We start from the raw sequence: 15,216 nt of genomic DNA on the forward strand, positions 1-15,216 counted from the left end.
GCCGTCTAAAATCTGGAAGCATATTTTTGGGAGTTCCCTGTTCCTCTCTGCGCCCTGACGACGGTCCTCTTCCTGTAGCCTCTCTCTACTCTCCCTAGCCAAAGCTGTTGGGAGTCCCGCTCCGGCTGGGCGCGGAAGAAATCGGTCAGCGAGGGGCACGACCACCCTCCTACAGCGGCTTCCTCGGGTCAAAGGTCGCGGGAGTAGGAGCCCGCGCGGGGCTCCTGGGAGTGCAGAGTCCCCGGGCGCGCGGCAGGCTGGGAGCGGCTCCTGGTGCCGCGCGGGGCGCTCTGCTGCCCGAGGCCCCACGTCACTCGCGACCCGCCCCTCTCACTGGCGGCGGGAGCGACGCCGGCGGCCCAGGGTAAGCGTTGCGGGGCCCTCGAACGTGCTGGAGCTCGGGGCCCGGCCGTGGGGAAGCGTCCCGCGGGCTCCTCCGCGCGCCCGGAGCTTGGGCCGCCGGGGCCTGGGGCCCGCCGGGGTTGCGGCTTCCGAGGCGTGGCGATCGTGCGGCCGTTCTTCCGCCTGTCGGGGCCGAGCGGCTTCCCTGGGGCCGTCCCGTGAGCGCCCCCGAGCTCCCGCGTGGCGGGACTCCCGCGTCCCCCGTCGCGCCTGTGTACTCCCTTGCGCCGCCTGCTTCCTGCGCTCGGTTCCCCAAACCCCGCTAGAAAACACACCGGAAGGGGGAGCTTTGGGTCAAGCGAAGGCTTTTCTGTCCAAAAAGGCCTGTTTTTCCGCACACCTGGTTTTAATAAGAGCCTAGGGAGAAATATGGCCTGAAGGCTCCCCGAGAAATTCAGTCCCCAGAGGAAAGCAAACGTGTGCGTGCGCAGACGCGTGCACTGTGCAGGGGGTTCGTGCAGACCTCGTGCACTTTGCAACTTTTAATATAGCCTGGAGAGGATGTAGGCCGTGTTAGGAGACGCAACAGAAATGGCAGTTCCTCAGAACACTTCGTTAACCTCGAGGACAAGGAGGCCATACAATGTATTCTTTTCTTGCCTGTCTTAATAAGGAAAAAGGAATATTGACAAAAACAACCACCTCCCCTTCCTGCACTCCCACCTCGGGAATCCTTGTGCCGCAGCTTTTTTCTTTACAGAGTTGCCTTTCGAAGGACACCTCATTCTCACTGCAGATTCGGCATCTGGGAGATCACGTCCCAGCAGAGTGGAAGTCTTTAGTTCTGAGAAAAAGACCTCAGAGTACACGAACTGCAAGTTCAAGATTGTATCGTGCTTTCAACCTATATTATAAAAGTTTAAAGGATAACGGACATGAAAGGCTTTTAAAAAAGACCCTCGCGAGACATATATATTCACACACATTCGTAGTGCATCTTTGTCTCAAGCCAAGAGGAAGTTTCTTTCCAACACAATGCTTTGATCTTAAGAGAAAATAGCTCTTACCTTTGTACTAGAGTTTTGAGGACACTGAAGTTGTCATAAACTTTTCTTAAACCCCTCATCTGAAGCCTGCGTCTTATACTTTGCTCTGCTAGAATGTCAGATCTCAGGTCAAATAAACACCCATGTCCTGTGTCATCTTAAGCAGTGACGATTTTTTTTTTTTCAAAGCACCCATCACTGTCTTTCAAGTCTTATTTATTTCCATTTTATTTAAAAGGTGGAGAGATAGAGAAATAGAGAGATCTTCCACCAGCTACCTAACCTCCCAAATGCCGGTAACAGCTGGGGCTGGGCCTGGCCAAAGGCAGGAGCCCTGAACTCAGTTTGAGTCTCCCACGGGGATGGCAGGGACCTAAGTACTTGGTCAACAACTGCCTTCCAGGTGCCTTAGCAGGAAGCTGGATGGGAAACAGAGTAGGCAGGACTCAATCTCATGCCCTCTGTTATGGGATGCAGGTGTCCCAAGCCGCATCTTAACCTAACATCCGCTCCAAACGACTCATTGTCTGAAATGATCATTTGAGTTTGATTATCCTCGGTCTTCCATCCCCTTAGTAATATAAGTCCTACAGGTAGGAATTTTGCTCTTTTGCTTACTGTACCCTCTTCCTTACTCACGGCGTCTACCAGGACAGGTACTTAGTAGTCCTTTAAGAAGGTTTGCAGCATAGGGTGCAGCGTGGGGAGCACTCGCTAAGAGAATGTGACCTTTAAGAAAACGTCCTTGGTCTCCAGGCCCCTATCCCTTGCGTGCTTCCCTGGATTGGCTTGGGTGCAGTTGCTGCCCGACCTGCTGGTCCTTGTTGGGGTCCCACCCACTGTATTTCAGGCCAGTCCTGGGAAATAGGACCAGGAAGCAGCTGAGTCTTCAGACAGTTTCTCTTGGGCCTGGATTTTGGACTGGAGAGCAACTGGGCCTCTCCCCCAGAGGCCTGGGGACTGCTGGCCACACGAACCGTCTGACCCCCTGGCACCTTCCTGTGCTTGGCTGTGTTGTGAGGTTCCAAGGTCCGTGCGTGGCGGGAGCTGCTTGTGAAAGATACTCTGTTTTTGTTGGACTCCAGGCACAGGGAATTATTAGAGGAGTGACAGGCTGCGAAAGTCAGAGCCTTTCCCTGTGGCTCACGAGGCTGCTGTCTGGCCTGCTTGCTGGCAAACACCCTGGATTCCTGTGTGGTTCTCAGAAACCGAGTCTACAAGGAGGAGGCTGGGAGCAGGGGCAGGAGAGGTTGGATTTATCCTGCTGCCCTGGGGACTGATGGTTGAGAACCTTGCCGTGGGCAGCAGCACCAGAGTGCAGAGTCTGGGACTACACGCCTTTCCTTGAGGTCACATGGGGTCATGGGGCCTTACAGATCCCCTGGCCACCCGCCCCTGGCCAGAACTTGGGCGTCCAGTGAGCGAGTTCAGAGACGAGAGCTGTAGGAGGAACCAGATGTTCTGGAAACGGCCAGTTGCCAGCTGGGAAGCTTTTCCTTAAGCTTCATCGTGCCCAGTCTGGTGCCTGGCACCTGGTGGGCACTTAATGAGTGCTCTTTCAGGTAGGCAGCAGCCCGGCAAACTTTGTTTCAATCCTGAGTGTATCAGGTGTTCTGTACAAATGTTTGATTTGACAAAACATAGACCCAGGGGGCCAACTGCCTGGGTTCAAATCCTGACCTCTCCACTAAGAAGCTGTGTCCATGACCCCATTCTCCCCCGGTAAATGCAGGTGACAATACCCACTTTGTGGGATTCTTAGGAGGGTGAGAAGTGATAAACTTAATAAAGTGCTAGGACAGAGCCTGGCCACTAGGGAGTGGTGTTAGTCTTTTTTTTTTATTTTTTATTTTTTTAACTATACCAAAATACCTCAGGCAAGCTAACTTTATAAAGAGCAAGGGTTTATTTAGCTCCCAGTTTCGGAGGCCAAATAACCAATGGGGAGAGTTAAGGAGAAGAAAATGAAGACACGAAAGGCTTGGGATTGGGTGCTGCTGATAAAACGGCGATGTCAAGAGGAGGAGGAACGAGGCACAGGGAGGGGGTGGGAAACGTGCACCCAAAGGGTGCGAAGCCGAGAAAGCTGGAATTCGATTTCTGCAGTGCAGAACTTTTCCGGCCCTTCAGCAGGAACGCATCATGTGGCGTACCTCAGACTGAGTACAGAAAGCCGTCTTTCCTCTTGCCTCAGTGTTTCTCAGAACACAGTTGGACAACCATCCACAGACCAGGCCTGCCAGCAAGGCCTTGGATTTTCTTTAACAACATCAGCCCTGCAGCAAGCAAGGAAACACCCCATGGTCAGGCTGAAGCCCAGGCCACTGGGTTCTGGAAGCCAGGTCAATTTGCATTTGCCTAGTTTCTTTTTTTTCTTTCTTTTTTTTTTTTTTTTTTGACAGGCAGAGTGGACAGTGAGAGAGAGAGACAGAGAGAAAGGTCTTCCTTTTGCCGTTGGTTCACCCTCCAATGGCCGCCGCGGCCGGCGCGCTGCGGCTGGCGCACCGCGCTGATCCGATGGCAGGAGCCAGGAGCCAGGTGCTTCTCCTGGTCTCCCATGGGGTGCAGGGCCCAAGCACCTGGGCCATCCTCCACTGCACTCCCTTGGCCACAGCAGAGGGCTGGCCTGGAAGAGGGGCAACCGGGACAGAATCCGGCGCCCCGACCGGGACTAGAACCCGGTGTGCCGGCGCCGCTAGGTGGAGGATTAGCCTAGTGAGCCGCGGCGCCGGCTTGCCTAGTTTCTTCAGGCAACTGTATAGGCCCTATTCCATCACACCTGCAGCAAGCTTTCTAAGTGACACTTAAGGACATGAATCCTGTAAGAAAGTCATTCTGGCGATTAAAAAATTGTGGTAAAATGCATGTCACATAAACGGCCCATTCACACTGGTGTTCTGCATTTAGTGGCATTAGTTACATTTGCACCGTTGTGCAACCATCACCTCCATCCATCTCCAGGATGCTTCATTTTGTAAACGGAAACTCCACCTCTATTCAACAGTAGCTCCCTACTGCCTCCCCTCTCCATGGCTCTCCCTGTGAATCCGACTACTGCAGGTGTGTCATCTAAGTAGGCCTCGCGATCTGTGTCCTTTTGTGTTTGCTTATATAGCATAATGTCTTCAAGGTTCATTCGTGGTGCAGCCTGGGTCCAAGTTCCCCTCCTTTTTAAGGGCAAATGATACTCCGTTATATGGATACAGTATACTTTATCTGCTCACCCTTCAGTGGACATTTGGGTTGCTTCCACCTCCCCGGGATCCTAATTAAGTTCTTTAAGTAGCTTCTGCTCACAGCTTTCTTCCACACAGATGCCAGGTACCTTTTGGGTTTGCTTTCATTCCATTGGAGTTGCGAACAGAAAACCACAAACTATCTCATTAAATCAAGATGTGCAATTGGGTCTCTCAGACTTTAGAGCAAAGATGCTTTTCCAATTCAGTTTTAAGTGGAGTTGGGTAGCAGCAGTTCTGTACTTCCTTGAGAGTTTTTGTCAGAGAAGTTACATGATTCCTGTTGGGAGCAATCTCTTTAGTTCAGGATCTAAAGGGATTATCTTTAGGGGGAGCATTTCAAAGTTGAGGTCCCCTGTGCTTCCCAGGCCTTGGCAAGGCCCCAGGCATTTGGGTCCTTAGGTATGTAGGTTGGGTTAGAATTTAGGCCTAGACTCCCTGAAGAAGGAATTTGGCTGCTTCCCAGTAAGATGCTACATGGTGGGCTGCTATGAGTTCCGAGTTCGAGAGAACAGCTTAAAAGAAGACTTTGGTAGAGAGGGGGAGATGGGCATCATCAAAGAGCCGTTTGCTGAGCCCCTCTTCCCACACCAGCCATTTTTTCCTCCTTCCCAGGAGAAAATGAAATACCTTACAAAATTTATTTATTTATTGGGAAGTTAGAATTACACAGATATCTTCTGTCTGCTGGTTTACTCCCTAGATGGCTACAGCGGCCAGGGCCGAGCCCGGCTGAAGCCAGGAACTTCATTCGGGTCTCCTACATGGGTGGCAGGGGCCCAAACACTTGGGCCATCTTCTGTTGTTTTCCCCAGGCCATTATCAGAGAGCTGAATTGGAAGTGGAGCAGCTGGGTCACAAACCTGTGCCCATATGGAATGCCGGCCTTGTAGGTGGCAACTTTACCCACTGCACCACAATGCCAGCCCCCAAATAGGAGTGAGCCATTAGGTGTGGGATAACTTAAAGGTGAGTTGGTATTTGTTTCATTCTTTACTTAGTATAGTTACTCGTATGTGTATAAAGTTAATTGAAAATAGATTTTACTGAAAAATAAGAATGGGAATAGGAGAGGGAGGAGAAGGTGGAAGTGCAGGTGAGAGGGCAGGTACGGTGGGATGAATCACTGTATTCCCGTGGTTGTATTTATGAAATGCATGAAGTTTGTATTACTTAAATAAAAGGTTTCTGAGGGGAAAAAGGAGGTGAGTTGGAAGTGACCACGTGATGAGTGTTTGTTCTTCCTCCTTCTGCCTGCTCACGGGATCCAGCTTTGTGGTTTGAATTCACTGGTTCTCCATGAACTCTTCAAGGTGAATTCACTCAGGTGCTGCCGTGTCCTCACAAGGGTGCTGTCAGATAATTTAGATTTTTTGAGGGAGGCACACCTATACTCCACATCTCCACGTGGATACCCAGGAGCTGTGAGCTCAAGGAGGCTCATGGTTTCAACATTAGATCCTGCATGTTTGTTTCATTGAGGTCATGTCTTTGTGAATCTGATGTCTTTGAGCACCTGATGAAAATCTGTGTAGACTAGGAAATGAGCCTAGCAGTGTCCAGTGTGCATTAATTTTTCACATGGATGTTAAATTGTTAACACCTAAGTACTTATTATGTTGTATGGGCCTTATTATTTAACAAGTGAACTTTTTTTTTCTTTTTCCATCCCAGGGATAACATTACTGAGACAGTCAAAGTACCATGTACTAAGAGAGTTTGGCAATCTCTGCTCCAGTCAATCAGAAATACCCACACTTGCATATTTACTTTTAAACACATAAAAACATGGAGTTGAGGATGAGATTGCAAGAGGAATAAAGCACTTTGCTTTGAGGGTGCCTAAGCTTTTCTCATTATAAAATTATTACATATAAGTTATAAAAAATCCAGAAAGTTAAAAAATACCCTCTCCCCTTGTCCCCAAGAGATAACAGGTGGTAACATTTTTGTGGTTATTCTTTCAGACTTTTTTCCTATGACTATTTAGGAACAGATATTTTACCAAAATTGGATCATATAAATTCTACTTACTGCGTTTTAAGATTCACTGTATTAGAGCCATCTTCCCATGTCAACATGTGCGTTTGTAACTATATATAATGCATAGGGATTTACTGTAAACAGATTTACAATACACTTTCAAGGGAGAAAAGCCACTGAATTCAAACCTTTCTTATTGCAGAATGACTCCACTAAGATTAGCTCAATTGTGCCCCCTTGTGGCGTAATGCAGTATTTAACATTCTCCAACAGAATGAAAGATCTTTTCCAGACGTTCATAATCTACAAGGAGAGATGAACATATAATTATGGAACTATGAAATAAAAACAAGTATATAGGAGAACTAAAGTTAAATTACCATAAGCAAATACCTGAGTCCTAAATATTACAGACTCATTACCATAGCACCAGCAGCAGCAATGATGATAACAGATCTCATATATTGAATCCATATGAACCAGGAAATCCTCTTGGCAATTTCCATGGGAAAGATGGAGTTTCTGTTGTCTAGGGCTTTACACATGGGTAGGATTTTGAGCTTGAGGGTTGACAAGGAGATGCAATACTGGGAGGGGACAGTGCTCCAGGTGGGGCAGCTGCAAGAGCAACAGCGTGGAGTCTGCACAGGGGGGAGCGAATCTTGCAGATTCCTTGGAGCAGATTGGGAAATGGTATTAGGAAGTTAGGGTAGGGTCTTAAATCCTTGGCTAAGGAATGTGACCATCATTCTGTTGAAAGATAATAAGAACCAATGATTCAGATTTGTTTTTTAAATGAAGTAATTTGATCAGACACTTAGAAAATTTAACTCCTCAGTAGTGTGAAAGATGAGAGACTGAGGGCGGGGGGGGGGGGGGGGCGGGATTGGTTAGAAGGCAACTGCAGTGGTCCAGGTAGGATAAAACATAGCTCCGAAGAGGGCAGCAGAAGATGGAAATGAATGGAATGGATGTGTGTGTGGTTAGGAAGCCAGCAATGCCTGGATATTCTTGAGTTTCACAGTTGTTTTATTCTTGTGAAGCCAAACTTTGTTAAACTTGAATGGAGGTGTTCATATCCAGTGGGCTTGCTTCACATGAATGAAATGGATCCCTTCACCAATGTTTCTATGCTGTTCCCCCCAACCGCCTCCCCAACTCTACTCCAAGAAAAAGTTATTTTAAGGACATCAGCAAGACCACACTGTTCAGCCCTTGATGTGGTAATTTGATAGGATACATTATTCCTACCTATTTTGTATGTTTGTGATGGTGACATGATATTTGGAGAATGATGTGACAATTTGTTTGTCTTTTCTAATAAACTTAAAACCCAGGGAATTTGCTGAACTAGAGTAAACAGGATTTGGACTGTAACAGAAGAGCCCATTCCAAGATTGAGTTAACTGAGATTGCCTGGTTAGGGGGCTGGAGCATGCTATTTCTTGGCTATTTTAAAAGAGTGAGACAGTTAATTGAGGTGATTGGAGGTTAGTTTGTCTTCCAAAATAATCAATTTTTAAACTAGTTCATAAGTGAATATGAAAGAAATCTTGCCTTTACTATTGTCCACTTGAAGTGATTCTCAAATCAAGTCTGCTGTTCATTGATGAGCCATCAGAGCCTTCTTAATGAGCTCAGGCCTATCCTGAAAGGATACTGTTTTAGAAGATAATAGGCTCATAAGTTTGAATTTGTTTTTATCAAACTGGTAGTACCTGATGCTACTTCTTCCTAATTCTTTGTTATCTGTGGCTCTTCCTGCCTATGTGGCCATGGCTTTACAGAGTTTGAGGGCCACAGATGTGGAAACCAGTGATTGGGTTGATCTCCTTTTGTGCATTTTCACTGTAACCTGTGAACTTATTTTCATTTTATGGGTGCTCTTAAATATTGTTCCTTGAGGGGTAGGAACTGTGGCACTGCCCACATCCCATATTGGAGTGTTGGGATCCTCTTCTAATCGAGCTTCTTGCTAAGGCTCTGGAAGGCAGTGGATGATGGCCCATGTACTTGAGTCCCTGCCACCCACGTTGGAGGCCTGGATGGAACTCTTAGCTCCTGTCTTTGATCTGGCCCAGACCTGGCTATTGCAGGCATCTGGGGAGTGATCCAGCAGATGGAAGATATCTCCCCCCTCCCTTTCAAATAAATAGAATAACTTTAAAAAAAAATAAAAGATTGTTCATTGAGAAGCTATCTTGAGTTATAAAACATTTTAAAGATGAATGAGGAAAGTTGTATCAGTTGTTTCTGGGGCATCCTGAACCTAGAATTCAAGAGGATTTGCATACTTTCTATTTCTGACTGTTAAAGCTGCTTTTGCTCATGGGCAAAGAGGTGTGACTGAATAGAGTATAAAATATACTGCAGTTCTCGAGTTTGTGGCTCACCAATTAACATGCTTGAGTGATTGCAAACTTTACTGAAATCATAATTCAAAACTAATTTGCCCTCAGCATCCAGCAGTATCATAGTTCAAATCCTATCAGATTAGAGTTATAGCCTTTATCACTTTTTAACCATTTAAATTATGCTCTTATTAATAGGATCTATGTTTGAAGATCAACAGGCAGATGGTTGGATTGCATGGTTCGTGTCTAGTTGAGTTTTTATGGCTCATTGGGCACATATGTACTAAACTAACCCCTCTATTTAGAAGTGAAGGATTTTACTAAAAGTGAGCAGATTTTTATAGCAGGCAGCTTATTTTCATCTGCTTAAGTAGTTTTTAAAACATGAAGCATTTTTCAGTACAACTGTATCTTAATGTGTTAACTGTATATTTTTTAAATACAGACTTCTTTCACTAACTTAATGGGAATTCACAGAAATCATAGCTTTTTAATGAAAGCCAATATGTTTCAGTGCCAGATATCCTGAAGAATTCCAATGAACCAAAAAAAGAACACATTTCTGAACTGCAAGTATGCGTATGGGACCCTTCAGAGGCTTGACCGAAAGGCTTGATGGAAGGTCTTAAAATGGGAGAAATATTAACAAGGGGGACATCGGGGTGGTTTTCAGAATGGCTTAAATAATGTGGGTAGTGAAATGATTTTCTACACCAAAGGATGGTTTGATTGAAAAATTGAGATTGTTGCATGGTCTTAATGTTATGTAGTCTAAGTCAGACTTCAGTCCATTTTGAAATAGAGGTCCATGATAGCTGTATTTTTTGAACCTTCAGCTACCACAAGTGAAACCACTAGTTTCAAAACTAGTATAACTGCTCTGACAAACAAAATTTGGAAGACAAGGGAACAGATTATTTGATGCGGAAAAGATTCTTGAAATTCTGGGATTAGAATGTTTGCAACTGTAAGGAAATCACACATTCATTTGGTTGCACTTTGTTCAGACATTAAGGGCTTGGGACCAGAAGTCAGATGATGTCAATTTTAATTGCTGCCCTGCACTTAACTAACTGTGGGACTAGGCAGCTGACTTAACCTTGCCATGATTCTGTTTTCTAGGGTTAAACCATCTCGTGAGGTTATTGTGAGGCTCTGATGACCTACCATGCATGCAGTTTTCTTGAGAAGTCACGCTGAAGCATTATACCCATGGAATTATTTCTCTGCTCTTGAATACTAATAGCCAGATAGAGACCACACTTTATTCACTGTTGCTTTGCTCAAATGCTTAACACCGGGTCAGTGGAAGGGAAGGCTGATGTTTAGTGCAGAATGAATGAATGAATACTGTCTTTGCTCTAGTTTTGTTGTATACCTCAGAAACTTGAGCAAAAAATGAAACTGAAGTTGTGGTTCCTTGGAGTTTTACACAGGTGCTCTGTGCTGGTACCCATCCAAGTTTGAGCCACGTGCGTAAACACAAGTGTATTCTCATAGACATCCTAGCATTCCATTTGTACAGGATGTTTGGTGGGTTTTTCCTGTGCTTTTGGACTTGGCAGCTAAAGCTGCAATTGCAAACATAACATTTTTAAAGAAAGCCAGTGATAGTTGTGCTCTCTGTCCTTCTCCACTCCCCAGTACTCCAGGCCACCATTGGGCAGCCTGCTTGGTTCTCCTGTCTCCTCTCTCATCCTGTGGGCATTTAATAAAGGGGGATAGGATGGAGGGAGAGACCTCTTGGTTGGCCTTTTGGGGAAACAATGTTCATGGTTTATTGTTCTCTCCAAAAGGGAGGGAATGAGTTGGAAGGGTGATTCCCCAAAAAATTAAATGAGGAGAGAAATTGTTTCTTGCTTTCAAGAAGGGAAAATGGGCGTTTTTTGTTTCCCTGCTGGTCATCCGCATGGTCTACAAGCTTTCTGTTCTGCCCCTTGGCCTACTGGAGCAATGAGAATGGGAGAGGAGTGGCAGAGAGGGTCCGGCTGTGGGGCAGCCTGCCTGTGAACTGGTTGATGGGACAAGGGTGTGTGAGTGTGTCGTGCAGGGCTGCTGGGTTTGAGTCTCTTGCTTGTTCTCCCACCTAAGAGGGTGGCCCACTGGGTGAGGATACATCCCAAAGAGACACACTTTCAGCTCCAGCCTGCCCTATAGGGGCAGGGAAGTGATGAGACTTAAATGAGTTGGGATTGACATAAACTAGCAATAAATGGCAGTGACCCAGAGGTGATGGAACTTGCCTGGGATCCACTCCTCAAGTGGGGATGGGACATTTGACAGCACACAGTGGAGAACGGCAATTAGACGTCTTGTGTTGTATGGCACTGAGCAGTCTTCCATGGAGTCCCTGCTGTGATTAGAAATCATCCTTCTGTGGTTGACTTCAGGTGACTTAATCACATAATCCCGACTCTGAGCAGAAATGTCGCTCCCCGTCTTCGTGGAGGAACGACACAGGACCCTGCGCTGTTCTTCTGTCTGCTCGGCCCTCCCCAGGTTTGCTGCTGGTTCTTCCCGGGTTGGCTACCGTCCCTTCCACCTCCGTGGAAGGGCGGTTCCCCCTGCCACATTCCCCACTTCCGCGGGGGAGCGGCACACTGCCGGCTGGCTCTCTCGGGGGCTGCACAGATGTTCCCCTTAGATGTTCCCCTTAGATGTTCCTGGTGCATGCCGTCTCTCTCCTCCTTTATAGTCCTCCTCCGCCAATCCTAACTCGGCTGCCCACACGCCGAGTACGCTGCTCTCCAATCAGGAGCAAGTCCTACAGTTTATTGGCTGAACTGGAGGCAGCTGTGTAGAAGCTGTTTTCTTCTCTCCCAGCGCCATATTGTGGGAGAGCAGATGCATAGAATAAGTCTTAATTCCAGTAACTTAGTCCAGTCCGAATTGCTCCCCACAGATCCCCCTTTCTTTTTATTTTTTGGTGTTGATACGTGCCTGTCTTCGGTGCCCCGTGGCACACACTCTGCTCTGCTTGCTAGAGTTGCCACAGGTTCTTACAAGTCCTATCAGTCAGACAAACCGAATCCGGGTCCTCTCTTTGCCATGTTGTGAGGAGGTTTTTAGGCGCTGATGCGTGCCTGTCTTCGGTGACCTGCGGCTCATACTCTGGTCGAGCCGCCTGCTGGTGCTTACCGCCTTAATCAGGCAGACCGAATCCAAGCTCTCTCATTGCCATGTTGTGGGGTGACTTATTGGTGTTGATAACGTGCCTATCTTCGGTGACCTGCAGCTCACACTCTGGTCGAGCTGCCCGCTGGTGCTTACCGCCTTACTAATCAGGCAGACCGAATCCAAGCTCTCTCATTGCTGTGTTGTGGGGAGGCCTTATTGATGTTAATTCGTGCCTGTCTTCGGTGACCTGCGGCGCATAAGCTGCTAGCCGCCCACAGGTGCTCACCGCCTTCCTAATCAGGCAGACCGAATCCAAGCTCTCTCATTGCTGTGTTGTGGGGAGGCCTTTCTCTATTTCTCTATCTCCGGGCATTCCTATTTCTCCTATTTTACTTCTATCTACCAGCATTCCTATTTCTCTCATTTTACTTCTAAACTTCTGTTTCTCTTATCCCTGCGGCTTCCCGGCGCCCGCCCCGAGGCTGCTTCTCGGCACCTCGCCCCGCGGCAGCTTCACGGCTCTGCGCGGCTTCCTGGCGCCTTGCCCCGCCAGCGGGCTCCCGGCTCTGCGCGGCTCGGCTTCGCGCGCACACTCCGCGGTCTCCATGCCCCTTCGCGTCCGAACCACGGCCTCGCGCCAGCCCCGCGTTCCCTATCTATTCACGCCCCGTGCTCTCTCTGCACGCGGCGGCTTCCGCGAATGTTTCTGCCACCACCGGCATTCAGTCCAAGTTCCCCGGACTAACCTGGCGAATTTCAACCTGGCGGCCCACGTCTCTGCCTCTGGTTCCAGATCTTCGCCTCTTGCTCCCCGGGGTGACTTGAAGAATTCCAAGGTGGCTTATGTCTCCGCCTCGGCCTGCACTAGCGGCTTCATCCTCCCCAACATCCTTCTCTACCCGGTATGTTTCCTTAAGTTTTCTTCCAACAATATTCCTCTCATTTCTCCTGGCTACTCCCCACAGTCCGTATCCGAGTCCAAGCCTCCTCCAGGTTTCACTTTCGCTTTCAATCTCCTAGCTTCCCCGCCATAGTCCGCATCCGAGTCTATGAAAGCTTTCACTTTCGCTTTCAATCCTAACTTCTTTCCCACAGTCCATATCCGAGTCTATGCCTAGGCTTTCAATAGCTTCTTCCGGCACCTTTTCCGTCCAGCTTTTCCCTAGGCTGTTTGCTAGTCTCTCTCTCCGGTATTTTCCCATTTCTTTCCTCCTAAGTTTCCTATCCGTCCTAGGTTTCCTATCCGAGTCTCGGCACCATTATGTCGCTCCCCCTCTTCGTGGAGGAACGACACAGGACCCTGCCTAGGCTTCATATCCGAGTCACGGCACCATTATGTCGCTCCCCGTCTTCGTGGAGGAACGACACAGGACCCTGCGCTGTTCTTCTGTCTGCTCGGCCCTCCCCGGGTTTGCTGCTGGTTCTTCCCGGGTTGGCTACCGACCCTTCCACCTCCGTGGAAGGGCGGTTCCCCCTGCCACATTCCCCACTTCCGCGGGGGAGCGGCACACCGCCGGCCGGCTCTCTCGGGGGCTGCACAGATGTTCCCCTTAGATGTTCCCCTTAGATGTTCCTGGTGCATGCCGTCTCTCTCCTCCTTTATAGTCCTCCTCCGCCAATCCTAACTCGGCTGCCCACACGCCGAGTACGCTGCTCTCCAATCAGGAGCAAGTCCTACAGTTTATTGGCTGAACTGGAGGCAGCTGTGTAGAAGCTGTTTTCTTCTCTCCCAGCGCCATATTGTGGGAGAGCAGATGCATAGAATAAGTCTTAATTCCAGTAACTTAGTCCAGTCCGAATTGCTCCCCACACAGAAAGTAATAGCTTTAGCGATACTAAGATTTAGGCTAGCAGATTCCCGACACTCTTCCAGGAGGTCCAGGGTGGGAGTGGTAGCCCCCTGGGGGTTTAGATGCTGGGAGTACAGAGGAGGATAAAAGCAGCTGGAAAGGTGGGATTTTGTTCTCCTTCACTTTAACTGAGAATAAGTTTGCTTGTACCTTTCTTTGTATATCAGGCTTTATTGTAAGATTACTTTTGGACAAAAACAGCTTCTTCATCATGCACCCCCATTATTTATGAGATAAGTAAACTGAAGTTCAGACCAGGGAAGTGACAAGCCACAGGCCACAGAACCTTGAGTGGCAGGTCAGGATCCAGATCATTTAGTTCAATACCTTGTCCTAGCTGGAAGGGTAGATGTTAGCTTTGTGAATTCAAGGTGCATTTATTGAGCACCTACTAGATAGAGTCACACAGTGGTTTTCTCTCCTTCCTAAGAGATTAATGCAGTTATTGCACCCATCTGGTGCCTTTACAGCCGGAAAAATCACAGCCAGCAGGGGCTTTCTTGGGTTAGCTGGGCAAGAGATCTCTGCAAGTCAAACACTATTAACTTTAATGAAGCAGCTTTGATGGTGGGGAAGAGATAGCTGACACTGTATTTCCCTAACCATAAACCACTCTGACAGATAAAAACAAACAGGCTCAAGATAACATATAGCATTTCAGAGATCAGGGCCAATAATGAGGCCGACGGATGTGAGCTGGGCTTTCCTCTAAAGCTGTTCTCCTCCATCTGTTGTGGAAACTTCTGAAACCCCTAGCTTTTGCCGAAACCACTGCCTGGCTCATTATGACGGCCTTGAGTGGAATTTTTAAATAAATGTGGTCCCGTGGAGGGCTCCTTCTGAGGACCCTCTTTGCTTTGCCTTAGCAATGGGATCTGAGCGCTGATGGTTTGTTTATCCAGTTCTAGCAGCCTGGGTAATATACTCTTCCGCCTCCCTGTCATGGGCTGACCTAACCTGCTCATTCCTCTCTAAGGGGGAGCACCTCAGCCTCCAGCAACAGTCACACGACCAATGAGCATTACACATGGGGCTGCCGTGGTTTACTTCATCTTGGCAGATCCAGTGGAGAACTTTGCCTAAAAATAATCACAACAAGAAAACCACACCAAGGTTGGACCAGGTTTGGTGCTAATGCCTGTTGGAGGCTACGAAGAGGAAAACAGTATGTAATTTGGAGCTCTGACATATGACTTGATCATTAATCATTAAGTTCAGGTTTCAGTTAGACTGTGATGCATGGCAAATCTTCATTTTAAAAAATGTTGATTTCAGTTCCCGCACCAGG

The 15,216-nt window shown here is 47.8% G+C and overlaps 1 protein-coding gene across 4 annotated transcripts in view; it reads left to right on the forward strand.

Annotated features, from left to right (window-relative positions):
- The first annotated feature begins 240 nt into the window (after positions 1–240).
- Positions 241–15,216, forward strand: part of LOC100346516 (uncharacterized) — a 254,537-nt gene continuing 239,561 nt past the window's right edge. For 2 of the 4 annotated variants that reach the window (XM_070071938.1, XM_051825757.2), the window contains exon 1: positions 241–364. The gene's annotated coding sequence lies outside the window, so the exon portion shown is untranslated. Of the gene's footprint in view, positions 365–5,439; positions 5,594–15,216 lie in introns of all 4 variants that reach the window. The other 2 variants (XM_051825765.2, XM_051825770.2) reach the window with 2 other exon arrangements.

This window comes from Oryctolagus cuniculus, chromosome 1 (assembly GCF_964237555.1).
Source record: "Oryctolagus cuniculus chromosome 1, mOryCun1.1, whole genome shotgun sequence".
NCBI lineage: Eukaryota > Metazoa > Chordata > Mammalia > Lagomorpha > Leporidae > Oryctolagus > Oryctolagus cuniculus.